At 46.8% G+C, this 13,540-nt stretch overlaps 1 protein-coding gene across 2 annotated transcripts in view; it reads right to left on the bottom strand.

Moving 5' to 3' along the window:
• The window catches only part of LOC124621838 (ubiquitin-protein ligase E3A), a 137,442-nt gene that overhangs the window by 86,372 nt on the left and 37,530 nt on the right, over nt 1-13,540 (bottom strand). The gene's annotated exons all lie outside the window — the stretch shown is intronic.

The following is a 13,540-nucleotide window of genomic DNA, read 5'->3' as shown; positions in this document are numbered from 1 at the left end:
ATGTATGCAGTCTAACAGCTACCACCTACAAGGAGAGGTCTACACTAGTCTGTGATGCAACATGGTTCTACAAGCTGCCACCAGAAGACTTGGCCTCCACTACCAGTAGGCCTACTGCTGACTCTGATGCTGTGGACTTAACACCTTCCACCCAGAACACCATCTGCCAGGTCTACTTCCAGGCACTGCTGGCCTTCTGCCCTGGGGAACAGCCATTCAACACCAGAGCAGTGCAGCCACCCAACCACCTTCACCTGTGTGAGCATACTGTTGCTGTCTGCCTCTGCTTGCAAGGACAGACACTACTGCTGAGGGCTGTCTTCCTCCACATGGTCCACAGCAGGGTTCCACACATTCCATGTGTCCTGCCCTGAGCTATGAAGCAGCATCAATATGGCATGCAAGCACCAGCACGTGTATCTGAGTCGGCAGTTCTCTACAGTCGCTAGCATCACCAAACGCTGCCCGTGGCCACAGGCAGCTAACTTGCATCAGTGCCTTCACACCCACTGTCTTCAGCAAACATCCTGGAGGACTTTGCCACAGCAGAGTTGTACACTGCCTGGCACTACAGCCATAGTGATGGCCTGCATAAAACTTCACTGGTAATGACTAGGTACACGGTGCATTGCGATCTAATATGTTGCACTGTATGCACCTCACTGGCTGCAAATAGTGCTCCCTAGTGTGAGATCATGTACAGATGGCTTGATGGCAGCTGCTAGACTGGAGGCTGGAGTACTGGATGGGTGGGCAATTATTACAAATGACTCAGTTATGTTTGACAGGGGAAGCAAAAGCATTTGTTAGGTACCATGGTGGGTTGAGAAATACACTTTAATTCAAGAAGCTAAGGAAAGGTCTCTGACAGTGCTATACGAAACAGAATAGCACAAGATTCTTTTGGGAGCAGCTGAGCGAAGTGTCACAGAGGAATAATGAGACAGTAGAGAGTTTTGTAAATTAGAATCAGAAAGGCCAGTGCAACTATGTATGAGATAATGGAGAATGACAAATTGACAAAAATTATTCTCCAAGAGGAGGAGCACTGGGTGCTACGTGCCTTTCCAATTGGGGCTGCCACCTGATATGACAAGGCGGGTATGGGCATGAACCCTGAAAGGGTCACCATTAGGATAGCTACAGAGCTTGAGGAGAGATACTGCAACAAGAGCACAAGAAAAAGGATATGTTTTCTCTATAGACATAAAACGTAATAGATGTGGATGTTTGGGTACAAAGGCAGAGGCAGTGTCACCAACAACCATGTTGAATGAATGGTGTGGTTGGGCACAATCAGCCAAACTGTAGGAACGAGAGGAATAACTGGCAGGGGCTGAGTAGTCAACCATTATAATGTCAGTGGGCTCTCCATTTCCCCCTGATGGCATTCCCTTTGAATTATGAAGCTGTGGAAACATAAGCAGAGGTGGAATGTGCTTTAGTTGGTAGGAAGAGTACATCCTCATTTGAATATCAAGGGTATATCGGGCATTATGTGGGTCAAATGTTTACTTGAACAGTTACACCAATATACAGACTTGTTGCCACAAACAATATGATGGTTTGTTGCTTTTTGGGGGGGGGGGGGGGGTTAAGGGACTAAACGACTAAACAGCAATGTCTTCAATTCCACGATCTGGGATAGTTCATCCAGAATTAGTGACATCTGAAGTATGATGAAGGTACATACGATCGGTAACATCAAGGCCTTGAGGGCAATGACGCCAAAGCTGAGAAAGAATTTATGGAGATAAGTATGGATCGGGCTTGTACGTAGGTCAGAGTAGATGAGGGGACTCCTAGGGCTCATCCAACAGTGAAAAAAACTCTACCTCATGTCTGACCTCTGAAACTGATTAAGGGTGACAACAGTAAAAGAGCAAAGAATGTCAAGTTGACATATTTAGAACAGTAATAATAATGTAATGGGAATCAGTTGGACCATCGACCATATAAAGAGGAGGAAAGAAATAGTTAAGCAGCATATGAGTGCCCCCCTGGACTCTACATACAATAGGAGATCGGACCAACTACAGCCGTTTGGCCCCTGCTCCAGAGTAATCAAGGCATTAAAGAACACCCACTATCCAAACAACTACCTGTAAAACAGAAAAAGCGGTGTGGCAATAAAGGAGACAAACCACATCTAAAAGCAATTACAAGAGAACTAAGAGATGGAGGAAAGAGTGAGGTGGTCAGGGAGATAGGATCACACATCCCTCAGACCCAACAGGCAGTGTCCCTGCCCTGAACGTAGCACAAAACCTATTGAAAAATAAAAACCAATTTCATGGAGAAAATGGAGAACAATTTCCCATTTCAATCATTTGTGAATCATTTGCCAGTGTTTGAGACAAGGACTCCAAGGACTCTGATGCCTTGCTTAGCATGGAGGTCCAGAAAAAGTGGACATTCCACCACAACAAGGACTACTGTGTGTAAGGCTCCATAATTACAATGTGGGGATGGCTCATTATATTAGGGAACATTCTCAACTTGTTATTTCATTAGCAGAAAAGCAGATGGAGAAGAACAGGATGAAGATTCTGTCACAAAGTGTGTTATAAGGCATTCAGCAAGAACTGACACATTGATAAAAAGGCCATCCTGAAGGACAAGACCTGTGAAAGTTGTTGATTGTTTGTGGTGCAGAAGACTATAGAACTTGGCCTACACCTGGGATGAAGAGGTACACATTCCCAGGGAGGAGACTTCATGTTCCCAGCATTCCATCTTACAGCAATTAAGTAAACAATGAGCATTGGTACACAGTACTTAAAAGTGATGCAGTTGGTCTGTGAACATTGTCACTTGAAACACTAAAGGGCTCTTCAGTGATCCTAATCAGTTACTGCAATGTCTTTCATCCACCATGGCACCAGCAAGCTGTGGAAGGGGCCTGTGTAAAGGGGAATAGCAGTCCCAGTGGCACAGGTGATATGGCATTGTAGAAGTCTCACACAACCTCATAGATGGAATCAGACAGAGAGGGGGCAAGATGACAAAAGAGGTATATAACTACCAGTTGTCTCTTTGAAGCATCCTATGTAGCAACTGGACCTTCATACAGTGGCAAGAAAATGAGGGATCACCAGTAAGTGATCCTTGTCTCAAAGACGATATATAGTGACCAATGCAGTGAAACCATGAGACGGGTGGAAAAGATAATGAAATCGATACCTGAGAAGGTGGCACGGGTGGCACTGAGGAGGTACAGATCACGGTCGATAGGAAGCTGGTCAAACAGAAGGCTTCTACCAGACAAAGTAGTACTCACCCGCAGTGTGATGTGCACTGAAATCCCCAAGTAATATGCCCTCTGGGCCAGCACAGTTCTGACAATTCACAATAATCACGGAATGCTGTGGATAGTCATCAGGTACGTGTGTTTTGTAGAGAAATACACATTGCAGAAGAGAGGAAATAAAGTGTTGTTGTTTAGGCAGGTGATGGTAATATCCATTACAATTCCACTGAATGATCACATTATGGATGTAGAGGTTAGGTAGGAAGGGGCCAGGAGGACTGATCATAGAATGAAATTTTCACTCTACAGCAGAGTGTGTGCTCATATGAAACTTCCTGGCAGATTAAAACTGTGTGCTGGACCGAGACTCGAACTCGGGACCTTTGCCTTCCGCGGGCAAGTGGTTCGCAGGAGAGCTTCTGTGAAGTATGGAAGGTAGTAGACGAGGTACTGGCGGGATTAAAGCTGTGCGGATGGGGCGTGAGTCGTGCTTGGGTAACTCAGCCGGTAGAGCACTTGCCCGCGAAAGGCAAAGGTCCCGAGTTCAATTCTTGGTCCGGCACGTTCAAGTCTTGGTCCGGCACACAGTTTTAATCTGCCAGGAAGTTTCAGGACTGATCATGCCTGTCACTGATGGCAGCGAACCACATCAATGAGCACTGGTTCAGAATCCAATGACATAGGGGGATCTGGCAACTCCAAGGTCACCACAGTAGCCTTGTCCTAATTCTCCTCCTCCACAGCATTTGGTAGCTGAGATTTTTGTGAGGGCCTATGGAGGAAGAGCGGGCAGCTCTGGGACCAGAGCCAGTCATCAGCTGGTGTTGGGCCTTTGATCTGTGGTTTTCTGGGAAGAACGGTCTCGAGAGGGAGCCCTGTCACCAGTAGACATCTGAGGAGGAAGCTGCTCCTTTGGCTGCATTACTGAACTGAAGACAATACCATAGGAACCACAAAAGAGGTGGTGTGTGTGTGTGTGTGTGTGTGTGTGTGTGTGTGTGTGGGTGGGGGGGGGGGGGGGGGGGGGGAAGTGAATTCAAAGAAATTGAACACTGTATCAAGAGATTTAGTCATTCATACAATCAATCATAATTTTACGTGCTTCATTATATGTCAAGCGGGCACTAGATTTATATTCCTGTATTTTCTTTTCTTTCTTGAAGGTTGAACAAACCAGTGAATGTATAGGGTGGTGGTGAGTGCAACTGACACACACACACACACACACACACACACACACACACACACACACAAAAAGGCCATTGTTCACTATGACTACCTTCATGGAGTCATTGTCCAAAGTTATTAAAATTTAGGTCTGTTGTGAAGCGGGACAACATATGACCAACGCCCAAGCATCGAAAGCACATTATAGGTGGTGGGACCTAAAGTTTCATGTTACAGTTCTACATCATAACCAACTTTTTCTGGGAGGATATTCCTCTCAAAGGTTATGATGAAGGTGTCTGTATCTATTATATTACCACTGGGACCTTTTTGGGTGCATCTGACAAAATGTATGCCTCAAACTCAAGATTAGCTCGTAGCTGCTCGTCTGTTTGGAGCAGAAGGTCTCAGTGGAAGGTGATTTCTTTTGTCGTATTCAAAGTCTTGTGTGTGACAATGGCCACTGGTAAGTCACACACATGTTCACATGCATGAAGAGCTGTATACTGTGCAGCAGAAGAGGTTTTAATCAATTGCAATCCATTGCAAATTTTTCCTAATCGCTCAACTTCTCTTCCACAAACAACAATGGCTTTGTCACAATGAAACAATTCCCCATCAGTCAGGCTACATACTAAGTATTGTATAACTTGTTTCACTCCTAGATATCTGGCTTGTCCCTCTTCCCAAGGGGTAGCCAGCTTATGGAAAGAAGTATGGTTGTAACTGTCCACATTGGAGTTCTGATTCCTGTCTGAAGAGACAGCTGGATTAGAAAGGCCACTGTTCTGGTGTAATTTAAAACATTTCACGAGGGGAAAGTCCACCCTGCTGCCATCTATTCCGATCATGGGCTCTTCCCACTGGCACCGTTCAGTGTTACACCATCCACCACCGCCACTGCCACCACCACCGCCACTGCCAAGTGGGATGGGACAGACTGAAGATGGGAAAATATGTGTGTGAATACCAACAGCAGAGCTGTATCTCTGCCAAAGGGAACGGGTCAAGAAATGCCTGACTTTAGTTTTCTAGAATGACATGGACGTATGCGAGGTCCAGCTGTTTTTAGGCAAGTCAGGTAAAAGGATGCCATTGGGACATACTAGAGCAGCAACCTGTTTGCAAAAGGCTGGTGTGAACTTGATCTGGTGGTGATCCTGAGGTGAATGTTTCAAATGTCTACAAACGCTGATGGAATTGTTTATTCAATTAGAGTTAACGCTCTCAGCTTTAGTTGAGGCCTGAAGACGATGTACTGAAACAACGAACTGGCAGCCACATAATAAATAAGGACGACTATGTGTTCCATTTTATTACACAAGTCTCAAACCTTCAATCAGAAGAATGGACATACAAAACCTCTAACATTATGGGTTTGTTTTTACTACTCATCTGCATTAACTAAAAATGGTTCAAATGGCTCTGAGCACTATGGGACTTAAATGCTGTGGTCATCAGTCCCCTAGAACTTAGAATTGCTTTAACCTAACTAACCTAAGGACATAACACACATCCATGCCCGAGGCAGGATTCGAACCTGCGACCGTAGCGGTCACGCGGTTCCAGACTGTAGCACCTAGAACCGCACGGCTCTGCATTAACTAACATTTTTATACATTTAGAGTTAGCTGCAGTTTGTCACGCCAACTAGAAATTTTGTCTAAGTCATTTTATATCCTCCTACAGTCACTCAAAGATGACACCTTCCCATATACCACAGCATCATCTGCAAACACCCACAGGACTTCTGCTTACACAGAATGCCCGACATGGAACCAATGGAGAGAAGAGGGTCATACACAGTAATGACAGGGTACTGGCCAACACAATGTGACCACAGTGTGAGATAACAGCCATCTTGTTTGATTGGCCATAACAGACAGAACAGCTTCATTCACAGTGTTGACATAACATTGGAGCACCGCAACAGGTGTGGACAAGTCTGTGTAGACAGACACCGTCTTTTGTGGGCTGGACTGGTGGCACGCATGCATTTGTGTTGACTTCCACTGACTAGATCCTACCAACACTGCAGACTGATATGGGCACATGAACACAGACACTGGCATGTTGACTGGCAAAATTTCGTGTTTTCGGACAAGACCTGCTTCTTCAACCTGTCCTACAGTGATGACTGAATACGACTTCAATGCTGCCACTGTGAACAAAATCGGGCAGACTTTATTGTTCACTGGCATAGAGTACAAATTCCGAGTGTGATGGTTTGTAGCATCACCGCCTGTAACACACAGTCTTGCATCTTATGTCTCAGGGGTAATCTGAACAGCTACCGCTACATTAGGGAGGTTGTACAGCCCAAGGAGTTGTCCCTACTGCAGAACGTTCTACTTGGTATATTTCAGGAGAGCAACAGCGACCCAATGTAGCAAGGAATGTGCAAGCCTCCTTCGATGGGTACTACTGCTTCCCTGGTGTGCCTTTTTGCCTTGTGTGTCACCCATCGAACGACCTGAAATTTGGCTGGTCGGCAACTTGTATGTTCAGGTCCTCCTGCAGCAACAACTGATGCTTTGTGGACACGCCTTCCAACAGCATGGCAGTGTATTCTTCAGTGGCATATTCAGGTGCCATTTATTCCATGCCATGCTGTCTAGCGGCTCTAATTGCAGTATGTGGTGGTGCTACTCTGTACTGAATTTCCACACTCACAGTGCATGTACAAGCCTGTAATGCTAACCATTTGTGTAGTGTTTGTCCCTAATCAGTGGCATGATTTCACTGAGAACAAATCTCCCAGCCTTGGCATTTCATTTCACTTTTTCCAAACAATAGTGTATATATTCACTCCCTAGTGGTATTTGTGATCTGTGGGTAAAACAGGAGTAAATTTATAATCAACTCTGCAAATCAAGATCAGAATACTACAGGTAAATTTTCATACAGACTAAGGTTCAGAATGGAGTTTTACATTCTGGTGCAAAATCAATAACAGATACAAGGCAGGAAATTGTAAATACCAGTAACTGGGTCTAACACTTTGCAAGGATATGAAACGGAATGATCACATCGGTTCAGTCATGGGTAAAGCAGGTGGTAGACTTTGTCTGGTTCGTTGGTTTAAAGGTGGGAGAAGGGACCAAACAACAAGGTCACCAGTCCCTTGTTCCTAATAAAACAATGCCACAAATGTGACAATAAAACGGACGAAACATATAACACAAAACGGAAAGAAAGGGAAAGCCACAAAGACGAAGGGAAGGCAACAAACACTAAAACGAACAAAAGAGGACAAGAAAACAGAGACACACTAGAAACAGAAGAGAGCAAAACATGCACGCAGATTACAGTGGCTGGCCAACCACGAGAATAAAAAGAGAAAGCCAGCCACTCTGCAAGGCTGGAGGACACAGAGGGACAAAGGACATGCGCTAAAACCTACATAGAAGTATAAAACCCATTCTCACGGATAAAACGTAAAACTAAAGCTGCTGAGGAGGCATTGTCAACACCGAAGGCAGGGTGCTGGGAAAGTTAAAAGTCTGCCGCAGAGCGGCTGAAAGTGGGCAGTCCAGCAAGAGGTGGACGACTGTCATTTGGGAGCCACAGCAACACTGAGTTGGGTCCTTGCGACAGAGTAGGTAACCATGCGTTAGCCACATATGGCCAATGCAGAGCTGGCAGAGGACAACTGACTCCCTGCGAGAGGCCTGCATGGAAGACTTGCACACAGTCATAGCCTCCTTAATGACATGCAGTTTGTTGTGCATGCTGTTATGCCATTCCGTCTCCCAAAGCTGGAAAACCCTGAGGGGTAAGACAGAATGCAGGTCCCCTGTTTGGCCAGCCTGTCGGCAAATTCGTTGCCGGGGATTCTGATGTGTCCTGGGATCCACACAAACACCACGGAACGGCGGGACTATTCCAGGGCATAGATGGGCTCCTGAATGGACACTACCAGAGGGTGATGAGGATAGCATTGGTCAATTGCTTGTAGGCTGCTCAATGAATCAGTACACGGGAGAAATGACTCACCAGGGCACAAGTGGATGTACTCAAGAGCACGAGATATGGCCGCCAGCTCTGCAGTGAAAACACTGCAGCCAACTGGCAAGGAGTGCTGCTCAATATGTCCACCATGAACGTATGCGAAGCCTATGTGACCATCAGCAATTGAGCAGTCGGTGTAAGCCACTTCAGAGCCCTGAAACACGTCAAGAATCGAGAGGAAGTGACAGCGGAGAGCGGTGGGTTAACGAGTCCTTAGGGCCATGCAAAAGGTCCAGATGACACTGCGGCCGATGTGTACACCATGGAGTCATACATGAACAGACCGCAAGTAAGGTGATAAAGGGAAGGACTCTGGTTCGGAGAGAAGGGCCCGCACGCGAACCTCAATCGTTAGGTCCGATCTGGGCCACCGATGCGGGAGATGGACTGCCACGGGCGGGAAAAGGAGACGGTAATTCGGATGCTCAGGGAAACTATGAATGTGTGCTGCACAACTGGTGAGCAGTTGCACACGTCTGATATGCGGTGGAGGGAGACCAGCCTCGACCAGTACGCTGGTCACCGGACTCATCCTAAAAGCTCCTGTCGCTAATCGAACCCCACAGTGGTGCACAGGGTCGAGTAAATGCAATGCTGAAGGTGCTGGCGAACCATAAACCACACTCCCATAGTCAATTCGGGACTGGACAAGGGCTCTGTAGAGTTGCAGCAGTGTACAGCAATCTGCACCCCAATCCATGACTGCACCTTGTGGATGGCTCCCTGGAGGCACCACTCAGCAACAACAGTACTAGAGCAGCAGTATGAAATGCAGAAGTCGTCTGCATACAGAGAAGGTGAGATGGAGGGCCCGACAGCTGCTGCTAGATCATTAATGGCCACTAAAAATAGAGACACACTCAATACAGAGCCCTGTGGGATTCCATTCTCCTGGATACGGATAGAACTATGGGAGTCACTAACTTGGGACTCAACTGCTGAGGTCATTAGTCCCCTAGAACTTAGAACTAGTGAAACCTAACTAACCTAAGGACATCACAAACATCCATGCCCGAGGCAGGATTCGAACCTGCGACCCTAGCGGTCTTGCGGTTCCAGACTGCAGCGCCTTTAACCGCACGGCCACTTCGGCCGGCGATGGCAGATTCGATGGACACAAGATTATCAGTGGTAGAGCGACTCTGGCAGAAGCCGCCCTGACGTGGAGCCAGCAAGCCACGTGACTCCAGGACCCAACCCAAGTGCCTACATACCATACGTTCCAGCGGCTTACAAAGAACATTGGTGAGGCTGACGGGCCGATAGCTATCCACATCAAGCGGGTTTTTACCGTGTTTGAGCACCGGAATGAAGGTGCTCTCCCGCCATTACGATGGAAAGATGCCATTGCACCAGAGCCAGTTGAAGATGATGAGAAGGTGTTGCTTGTAGTCAGATGAGAGATGTTTAATCATCTGGCTGTGTATGCGATCAGGACCAGGAGCTGTGTCGGGACAATGTGCAAGGGCACTGAGGAGTTCCCACTCTGTAAATAGGGCGTTACAGGATTCACTGCAGCATGTAGTGAATGAGAGAATGTTCCCTTCCAGCCACTGTTTGAGTGTATGAAAGGCTGGGGGGTAATTCTCTGACGCAGAGGCTCGAGCAAAGTGCTCGGCAATCACTTTTATGTCAGTACATAACTCGCCATTTATGGTAACACCGATGACAGCTGTTGGGGCCTGGTACCCGAAAAGACGTTTGATCTTTGCCCAGACTTGGGAAGGTGAAGTGTGGCCCCCAATGGTGGAGACTTATCTCTCCCAACACTCCTCCTTCCGTTGTTTGATAAGGTAGTGAACACGGGCACAGAGCCGCTTAAAGGCTATGAGGTGCTCCAGGGAAGGGTGCCACTTATGCCACAGTACAGCTCACCAACGCTCCTTAATTGCTTCAGCGACTTCCAGCGGCCACCAAGGGACTGCCTTGCGCCTCGGGCACCCTAAAGAGCAAGGGTTCGCATTTTCTGCCGCAGAGACAATTGTGCTAGTCACCTGCTCAACCATCACATCGATGTTACCGTGTGGGGGAGATTCAGCGATGACAGCAGAGGTGAAAGTTCCCCAGCCCACCTTGTTCAAAGCCCATCTGGGCAGGCGTCCATGTGCCTGATGCTGGAGCAGTGACAGGAAGATGGGGAAGTGGTCACTACCACAAAGGTCATGTGCTCTCCAGTGGATAGATGGGAGAAGTACGGGGCTGCAAATTGACAAATCAATGGCCGAGTAACTACCATGAGCCACATTGAAACGAGTGGCGGCCCCAGTATTTCAGAGGCAGAGGTCGAATTGTGACAGTAAAGTTTCGACATCTCTGCCTCGGCCAGTAATCATGGTACCACCCCACAAGGGGTTATGGGCGTTAAAATCTCCCAGAAGTAGGAAAGGTTTAGGGAGTTGATCAATCAGTGCAGCTAATACATTCAGGGGTACTGCACCATCTGCAGGAAGATATACATTGCAGACAGTTATTTCCTGAGTCGTCCTTAATCTGACAGAGGGGTTTGAAGGGGCACATGTTCACTACAGACCAAGTTTAGGACAGAAACGCAAACTCCACCTGACACTTTATTATAGTCGCTACGGTTCCTGTAATATCTGTTATAGCCACGGAGGGCAAGCGTCCGCATTGCAGGCAACAGGTTTCCTGGAGGGCAATGCAGATAACAGGTGTAAAGCTTAACAGTTGCCGTAGCTCAGCCAGGCGGTGGAAAAATCCACTGCAATTCCACTGCAGGATGACATTGTGAGACTGGGAAGGCATGGAACATTCAATGAGGCAGTTTATACCTCAGAGTCACCTGCTGCCACCAATTTATTGCCTGAGCAGTCTATATTTACTGTGTCTGAGGGCCTGGTGAGATCTAAGTCCTCAGCGGACACCATAATCTTCACCCCATCCTCAGCCGCAGAGCTTGTAGGTAGCAGTGGTGTGGGTGCCACCGCAATTTCCTTAGTCTTAGGAGGTTTACTTTTTGGATTTCTCTCACTGCTCCTTGGGTTTCCCTGGCCGGGAGGACTTCACTGGCTCAGTCCCCGAGACTGAGGATGAGCGTGAAGCCCTACAACCAGCTGCCATCCCATATGGTTGGGGGGAGGTTGTTGCTCCCGAAGTAGATGGTGCAGGAGCAGCAGGGATGGAAATGCCCCCCCCCCCCCCCCACACCACCATCAACGGGGCAGATGTAGTCTTCCGGCTCTGAGAGGTGACCTGGGTTGGCAGAGCTGATGGTGCCAGGACTGTTGTAGCGGCGACGTAAAACAATGTCATATGCACAGGATGCAGACGTTCAAATTTTCTCTTAGCCTCAGTGTAGGTCAGTCAGTCAAGGGTCTTGTACTCCATGATTTTCCTTTCTTTCTGGAGAATCCTGCAGTTAGATGAGCAAGGTGAATGGTGCTCTCCACAGCTGACACAGATGGGAAGCGGGGCACATGGAGTACTGAGATCTGATGGGCATCCGCAATCTCGGCATGTGATTCTAGAAGTACAGCGGGAAGACATATGGCCGAACTTCCAGCACTTAAAGCATCGTATCGGGGGAGGGATATAGGGCTTTACATCACACCAGTAGACCATCACCTTGACCTTCTTGGGTGAAGTATCACCCTCTAAGTCCAAAATGAAGGCACCGGTGGCAACTTTCAGACCCCAGTGGACACGCCAGACAAAATGTACAGTGCGTCGCTCTAAATTGACGTGCACCTCATCGTCAGACTGCAAAAGAAGGTATGTGTGAAATATGTACTCTGGACCATATTTAAGTTCTTATGAGGCGTGATGGTTACAGAAACATCCCCCACGTTGTCACAAGCGAGTAACTCCTGTGACTGGGCAGAGGATGCTGTTTTGATCAAGACTGATCCAGATCTCATTTTGGACAAGCCCTCCACCTCCCCGAACTTGTCCTCTAAATGCTCAACAAAAAACTGAGACTTCATCGTCATGAAAGATTCCCTAACAGCTCTCGAATATACAATGTGTGTGTGTGTGTGTGTGTGTGTGTGTGTGTGTGTGTGTGTGTGCGCGCACGTGCGCACAAGCATGTATTATAACAGGAAATAGAATTTGCCTGAAAGCTAATACAGTTTTCAATCTTCTTTATGTGCTTGCTAATGACTCCATGTCTCCACTATGCAGTGAGTTGTTATCCTATACTCTAACTTACTTACTTTTCTGCCACGACTTTCCATACTGTAATTTGTAATTCAGAATCAGTTCCGAAAAATAAATAAGTGACACACACACACACACACAAACACACACACACACACACACACACACACACACACACAAATAAAAATAAATAAAAAAAATAAAAAAACTATGTGCTTCAACATTGCATATTTCCCCAGTTTTTCAAGTTTGCAACTACTGGAAGAAGGTCCAGGTCATAGCACTCTATAAAAAAGAGTAGAAAATCGGAGCACATAATTACCGACCAATTTCACTGAGATTGATTTGTTGCAGAATCATGGAACATATTGTGTGTTCAGACATAATGACCTTTCTAGACTCTGAGAAGCTCATTTGTAGAAACCAGCGGTCACGCGAGAGACAGCTGGCCCTTTTTTGTGCATGATATACAACAGGCTCTACATACCGGCTCCCAGGTTGATGCCATATTTCTCGACTTTCGAAAGGTGTTCGACTCAGTTCCGCACTGTCGCTTGCTCCAAAAAGTGCGCACTTACGGTCTATCCGATGACATATGTGGTTGGATAGGAAGTTTTCTAACAGACAGAGAGCAGCATGTCTGTCCTGAATAGGGTGAATTCAACAGAAACAAGCGTAACTTCAGGTGTGCCCCAGGGCAGCATAATAGGTTCTGCTGCCCTTTATGATTTAAATAAACGATCTGATTGATGGTACTGAAAGTGGCATTAGATTGTTTGCCGATGATGCTGTAGTCTACAGGAAAATAGTATGACATGAAATTTGTGAACAAATCAATGATGATTTGCAGAAAATAAATGCGTGATGTAATGACTGGCAGTTATCTCTCAGTATTAGTAAGTGTAACCTACTGTGTATAACAAGGCAAAAATCCCCATTAATGTACGAGTACAAAATAAATGCCCAGGATTTGGAAGCAGTAACATCCGTCAGGTA

This window comes from Schistocerca americana, chromosome 7 (assembly GCF_021461395.2).
Source record: "Schistocerca americana isolate TAMUIC-IGC-003095 chromosome 7, iqSchAmer2.1, whole genome shotgun sequence".
Lineage (NCBI taxonomy): Eukaryota > Metazoa > Arthropoda > Insecta > Orthoptera > Acrididae > Schistocerca > Schistocerca americana.
Note: the sequence above shows the minus strand (reverse complement) of the source record. Positions and strands in the feature narration are given on the sequence as shown.